This window comes from Odocoileus virginianus, chromosome 31, assembly GCF_023699985.2.
Source record: "Odocoileus virginianus isolate 20LAN1187 ecotype Illinois chromosome 31, Ovbor_1.2, whole genome shotgun sequence".
NCBI lineage: Eukaryota > Metazoa > Chordata > Mammalia > Artiodactyla > Cervidae > Odocoileus > Odocoileus virginianus.
In genome coordinates this window covers 32,144,855-32,151,832 of record NC_069704.1, presented here as the reverse complement: position 1 = coordinate 32,151,832, position 6,978 = coordinate 32,144,855, and the positions used below count along the sequence as shown (strand labels likewise).

General features: G+C 41.8%; 1 pseudogene; it reads left to right on the top strand.

The window, feature by feature from the left end:
* The first annotated feature begins 6,043 nt into the window (after positions 1 to 6,043).
* LOC110130316 (large ribosomal subunit protein eL31-like) lies at positions 6,044 to 6,469 on the top strand (annotated as a pseudogene).
* Positions 6,470 to 6,978: the final 509 nt, after the last annotated feature.

The following is a 6,978-nucleotide window of genomic DNA, read 5'->3' as shown; positions in this document are numbered from 1 at the left end:
CCCATTTTAGGGAAGGTTTAAGCTATTATCTCCTCGAGTAACTTCTCATGGCCTTTCTTTTTGTCTTCTTCTGGGACACCTATGATTCAAATGTTGGGGCATTTCACATTGTCCCAGAGGTCCCTGAGGTTGTCCTCATTTCTTTCGATTCTTTTTTCTTTTTTCCTCTCTGCTTCATTTATTTCCACCATTTTATCTTCTACCTCACTTATCCTATCTTCTGCCTCCATTATTCTACTGTTGGTTCCCTCCAGAGTGTTTTTGATCTCATTTATTGCATTATTCATTTTTAATTGACTCTTTTTTATTTCTTCTAGGTCCTTGTTAAACATTTCTTGCATCTTCTCAATCCTTGTCTCCAGGCTATTTATCTGTAACTCCATTTTGTTTTCAAGATTTTGGATCATTTTTATTATCATTATCCTAAATTCTTTTTCAGGTAGATTCCCTATTTCCTCCTCTTTTGTTTGGCTTGGTGGGCATTTTTCATGTTCCTTTACCTGTTGGGTATTTCTCTGCCTTTTCATCTTGTTTAGATTGCTGTGTTTGGAGTGGCCTTTCTGTATTCTGGTGGTCTATGGTTCCTTTTTATTGTGGAGGTTTCTCCCAGTGGGTGGGGTTGGACCATTGACTTGTCAAAGTTTCTTGGTTAGGGAAGCTTACATTGGTGTTCTGGTGCATGGAACTGGATTTCTTCTCTCTGGAGTGCAATGGAGTGTCCAGTAATGAGCTTTGAGATGGGTCTATGTGTTATGTGTGACTTTGGGCAGCCTGTATGTTGATGCTCCAGGGTATGTTCCAGTGTTGCTGGAGAATTTGCATGGTATGTCTTGCTCTGGAACTTATTGGCTCTTGGGTGGTGGTTGGTTTCAGTGTAGCTATGGAGACTTTTGGATGATCTCTTATTACTTGATGTTCCCTGTAGTCAGGAGTTCTCTGTTGTTCTCAGGTTTGGGGCTTAAGTCTCCTGCCTCTGGCTTTCAGTCTTATTCTTCCAGTAGCCTCAAGCCTTCTCCAACTATACAGCACTGATAATAAAACTTCTAGGTTAATGGTGAAAAGATTCTCCACAGTGAGGGACACCCAGAGAGGTTCACAGAGTTACATGAAGAAGAGGAAAGGGAGGAAGGAGATAGAGATGAGCAGGAGGAGAAAAGGGGGACTCAAGAGGAGAGAGACAGATCTACACAGTACTCTGTTCCCAAAGTGTTCTCTGTAACCCAGAATATCCACAGAGATTCACAGAATTGAATTGGGAAGAGAAGGGGGAGGGAGGAAATAGAGGTGATCTGGGGGAGAAAAAGGCAAGTCAAAAGGGGGAAAGAGGAATCATCACACTCCTGAGTAAAAATGGGTACTGAATATTGGATTCTTAGATGTCCAAAATTGATATCAAATACTGAAAAAGAAAGATTAAAAATCTAAAGTAGAAGTTAGACTCTTAAAAATACAATATTAAAAGCAAAAACACAAAAAATTTAAGAAATATATATGAAGTTCGCTTTAAAAATAGGGTCTTTTTTTTAAGGTTATAGAGAAATGAAAATAAAAATTAAGGAGTAATAGAGGACTTTAAAAGAAAATTAAAAAAAAAAAGAAAAAATGTTTTTTAATTAAAAAAGTAGTAAAAATATATGAGAATGAAAATTAAGGAGTAATAGAGGAGTAATAGGGAATTTTAAAAGAAAATAAAAGAAAAAAAATTTTTTAAGAAAAGAAAAAAAATTTTTTAATTTAAAATAAAAATAGTAAAAATATATCTAGGAATTTCTCTGGAGCTGTTGCGGGCAGTGAGGGTTCAGTTCAGTTTCAGATAGTTCCTTGTTCCAGCTTACACTTCTCACTATCTATAGGCCCCTTATAGTGTAGTCCATATTGCTACAGGGATTTTAATCTTTTGCACCCGTCACTTCTGAAGCGGTTCCCTTTGTTTGTTTGGCTTCTGTTTGCAGGTCTCTTCAGTGTCTAGTTTCCGCCCTGACACAAGTGGGCGGAGGTGGTCTCTTGTTTAGGTTCACTTGTTCAGTCGTGCTGTGTGGAGGGAGGGGCGCTGCAGACAAATGTCACCAGCGTGTGTGGGGAGCACTCGCAGTGATCAGGCCACACTGGGTTTGCCCCCGCTCATGGCGGGTGTGTGTGCTTTCCCCGTATACACTGCTCAGGCTCTCTATATGGAGCGGGCCCTGAGTTGCGTGCGATTCCAGTTTTCAGGTCTTCCACAAAAGCACAGATTCGGTTGGGCCTGCGTTTTGTGCGTTCCTCTGTCCGAGCAGCTCAGGCTGCCAGGAGCTTGACGGGCGCACTCTCCCCGGGTGTGGTGCGCCTCATCCCCTCCGCTGTCCCAGCCTCAGTTTCCAAGCGCGCGGGTCGGGTGTGCCTTGTGTCTATTCTGGGGAGCTGGTCTCTAGTCGCGACCCTCCCGGCGGATATCAACCATCCAGAATCTCAGGAAGTCTTTGGTTGGAAACTGGAGGCCTGTTTGCAGTTTGGTAGGGGGTGCCGTCTCTGGGGCTGAGTTTGCCCCTTTCCCCTCCCCGCTGCCTCCTGCCTCCAGCAGGGGATGGGCCAGTCTGCTGCAAGCTAGCTCTTCTCTGGAATTGCTCAGTCTTTCTTTTGTTCTGCCAATGGCCGGCAGTGTGTTCGGTTAGTGTGCTTTTCGCTGGTTAATTTTCTCTCTCTCTCTTGCTATCCCACAGTTTAAGTTGCTATCTCACGTTAGCTCCCACTGATTACCCTCAGGACATTCGGGCCCTGTCCTTACCTTAAGCAATGCTGCCAGCTCCTTTCCCTTCAGCCCCCACTTGCTGGTGGTGGATGTGAGCATCTGGGGTACTTTTCTGCTGGGAGTTGCTTTTAGGCATGTAATCGGTAGGTTTTATTTATTTTTCCTCCCAGTTAGGTTGCCCTCCAAGATTTGAAAACTCCCCCCAGACCCGCCACAGGGTTTCCTGGTGTTTGGAAACTTCCTGTATCACGACTCCCTTCCCAGGATGGGTCTCCATCCCTAGCTCTTTTGTCTCCTTTTTTATCTTTTATATTTTGTCCTACCTCCTTTCGAAGACAATGGGCTGCTTTTCTGGGTGCCTGATGTCCTCTGCTAGCGATCAGAAGTTGTTTTGTGCAGTTTGCTCAGCGTTCAAATGTTCTTTCGATGAATTTGTAGGGGAGAAAGTGGTCTCCCCATCCTATCCTTCCGCCATCTTAGCTACTCCCCCCAGATAATTTAATTTTTAAAATAAAAGGAAAGTGATTCCTAAATCCAACCATGACAGAATTATAGTTATCAGACTTATCCTCACAGGGTAACAACATGGATAAACTGCTCTGGACTCTAAATGTCAGAGCGCTTCAAAGAGGTGAAATTCATGAGGTAAATTCCTCATTCTCTTAGCTTTTGATTTGGAAACACATTCCAAATTATAGCACAAAGACAAGACCAAATAAAGAACAGAAGTCTCACCAGGCATAGGAAACAAAATTTCACAATTGCTTAGGTAGCTGGGATTTGTAGAGGGCAAAGTACCAAAGAGGAGGGATTTAACAAGAGATGGGACTCCCCAACATCTGTAGGATTCTCCTTGAGTCTTTTACTGAATATTAAACTGTGGAAGTTCAGGCAGAAGATAGCTATGGAGGGAAGAGGTGCCTGGAACTAATAGTGATTCCATATTAGACAGGTCTGAGATGTGGAACACTGACCAGGCAGAATGGATAAACCTCACAAACCACCATGAATGGTGGTTAAGATCTGAGAATAGCAATCCTTTAGGAAGAAAACTACATTAACCTTAGATTAAGGACAACACTAGACCTATCCTAACAAAGGCTAAAACAAAATTGGACAAGGTCTAACTGATGTGCAAATAATTAACTGCAAGGCAAGTAAAAGTTCAATGGTCTTTGGAAGAGAAAAATAAAATCAAAGCTCTCAGCAATGTGGCATCTACAATGTTCAGCATACAATAAAAATTATCTGACATGAATAGAAATATATGTGAGCTATAATCAAAAATAGCTAATAAAATGGACCTAGAGATGATACTAGGAAATTTGGAAAACTCAGCAGTGGCCACAGACTAGAAAAGTTCAGCTTTCCGTCCAACATCAAAGAAGGGCAATGCCAAAGAATACCCAAACTACCGCACAATTGCACTCATCTCACACAGTAGTAAAGAAATGCTCAAAATTCTCCAAGCCAGGCTTCAGCAGCACATGAACCATGAACTTCCAGATGTTCAAGCTGGACTTAGAAAAGGCAGAGGAACCAGAGATCAAATTACCAATGTCCACTGGATCAACAAAAAAGCAAGAGAGTTCCAGAAAAACATCTACTTCTGCTTTATTGACTATGCTAAGACCTTTGAATGTGGATCACAATAAACTGTGGAAAATTCTTCAAGAGATGGGAATACCAGACCACCTGACCTGTCTCCTGAGAAATCTGTATGCAGATCAGGAAGCAGCAGTTAGAACTGGACATGGAACAAAAGACTGGTTCCAAATAGGAAAAGGAGTGCTTCAAGGCTGTATATTTTCACCCTGCTTATTTAACTTATATGCAGAATACATCATGAAAAATGCTGGGCTGGATGAAGCACAGGCTGGAGTCAAGATTCCCAGGAGAAAAATCAATAACCTCAGATATGCAGATGACTCCACCCTCATGGCAGAAAGTGAAGAACTAAAGAGCCTCTTGAGGAAAGTGAAAGATTAGAGTGAAGAAGTTGGCTTAAAGCTCAACATTCAGAAAACTAAGATCATGGCATCTGGTCCCATCACTTCATGGCAAATAGATGGGGAAACAATGGAAACAGTGGCAGACTTTACTTTTTTGGGCTCCAAACTGACTGCAGATGGTGACTGCAGCCATGAAATTAAAAGACGCTTACTTCTTGGAAGAAAAGCTATGACCAACCTAGACAGCATATTAAAAAGCAGAGACATTACTTTGCCAACAAATGTCCATCTAGTCAAAGCTATGGTTTTTCCAGTAGTCATGTATGGATGTGAGAGTTGGACTCTAAAGAAAGCTGAGCACCAAAGAATTGATGCTTTTGAACTGTGGTGTTGGAGAAGACTCTTGAGAGTCCCTTGGACGGCAAGGACATCCAACCAGTCCATCCTAAAGGAGATCAGTCCTGAATATTCATTGGAAGGACTGATGTTGAAGCTGAAACCCCAACATTTTGGCCACCTGATGCAAAGAGCTGACTCATTGGAAAAGACCCTGATGCTGGGAATGATTGAAGGCAGGAGGAGAAGGGGTCAACAGAGGATGAGACTGTTGGATGGCATCACTGACACAATGGACACGGGTTTGGGTAAATTCCAGGTGTTGGTAATGGACAGGGATGCCTGGCGTGCTGCAGTCCATGGGGTCGCAAAGAGTCGGACATGACTGAGCAACTGAACTGAACTGAACTGAAGAAGCATACATTAATATGTTGTTTTCAAGAAATGGACTTAAAATATAGACACATTTTTTAAACAATAAAAGATTGGAAAATTATACCATGCAAATAACTAATCAGAAGAGTGCTAGCGGGGCTACACAAGAAGTAGAATTCATAAGAAGTATTACCAGCAATAAGGGTTTCCCCAATGACACTAGTTGTAAAGAACCCACATGCCAATGCAGGAGACTTAAGAGACATGGGTTCAATCCCTGAGTTGGGAAGATCTCCTGGAGAGGGCATGGCAACCCATGCCAGTATTCTTGCCTGGAGAATTTCATGGACCGAGGAGCCTGTGGGCTATAGTCCATGGGTCACAAAGAGTCAGACATGACTGTAGTGAGTTAGCACACACCAGAGTAAAGATAGGCATTTCATAATGATGCAATAACAATTTATTAAGGAAAAATAACAATTCTAAATGTGTTTTCATCTAATACAAAGCTTCAGTATACTCAGTGCAAAAAACTGACAGAGCTAATCTGGAAAGAGACAAATTCTAATTAAAAATGGAGATTTTAACTTTCCTATTCCAGTACTTGATTAGAACAAATATATTTTAAAATGCTTTCCAATAAGAGCCCAGAAGAATGGCTCCCTCAAGGAAAGGTGGCAAGAAGAAGGGCTGGTTCACCATTAGCATTGTGGTGACCAGAGAATACACTATCAACATTCACAACCACATCTATAAAATGAGTTTCAAGAGGTGTTCCCCTCAGGCACTCAAAGAAATCTGGAAATTTGCCATGAAGGAGATAGGAACTCCAGATGTACACACTGACACCAGACTTAATAAAGCTATCTGGGCCAAGGGAATAAGGACTATCCCATCACATATTGGTGTGTGATTGTCCAGAAAATGTAATGTAGATGAAGATTCACCAAACAAGCTCTATATGTTGATTGCCTACATACCTGTCATCACTTTCAAAAAACTACAGGCAGTGAATATGGATGAGAACCAACTGTTATTGTCAAATAAAGTTGTAGAACCACAAAAATTAATAAATATATAAAGACTTGAATAAGATTATTAGCCAATTTAACTTTACTGATATTTATAGAACACTACACACACCAACTGTGGAATTCACATATTTTCCAAGTATATGTGGAATATTTATGAGATAGATCAGCTGCTGGGCCATGAAAGATCTCAGTCCACTTCAAAGAACTGGATTCATACAAAGCATGCTGCTGCTGCTTAGTCACTTCAGATGAGTCCAACCCTCTGCAACCCCATGGACCATGGCCTGTCAGGCTCCTATGTCCATGGGATTCTCCAGGCAAGAATACTGGAGTGGGTTGCCATTTCCTTCCCCAATGACAAAGTAAGAAGTGAGTGAAGTGAAGTCGCTCAGCCGTGTCCAACTCTTTGTTACCCCATGGACTCTAGCCTGCCAGGCTCCTCCATCCATGGGATTTTCCTGGCAAGAGGACTGGAGTGGGTTGCCATTTCCTTCTCTGCATAAAAGCATATTCTCTAAAAACAATAAAACCAATAAAAGTATGATCTTTGATACAA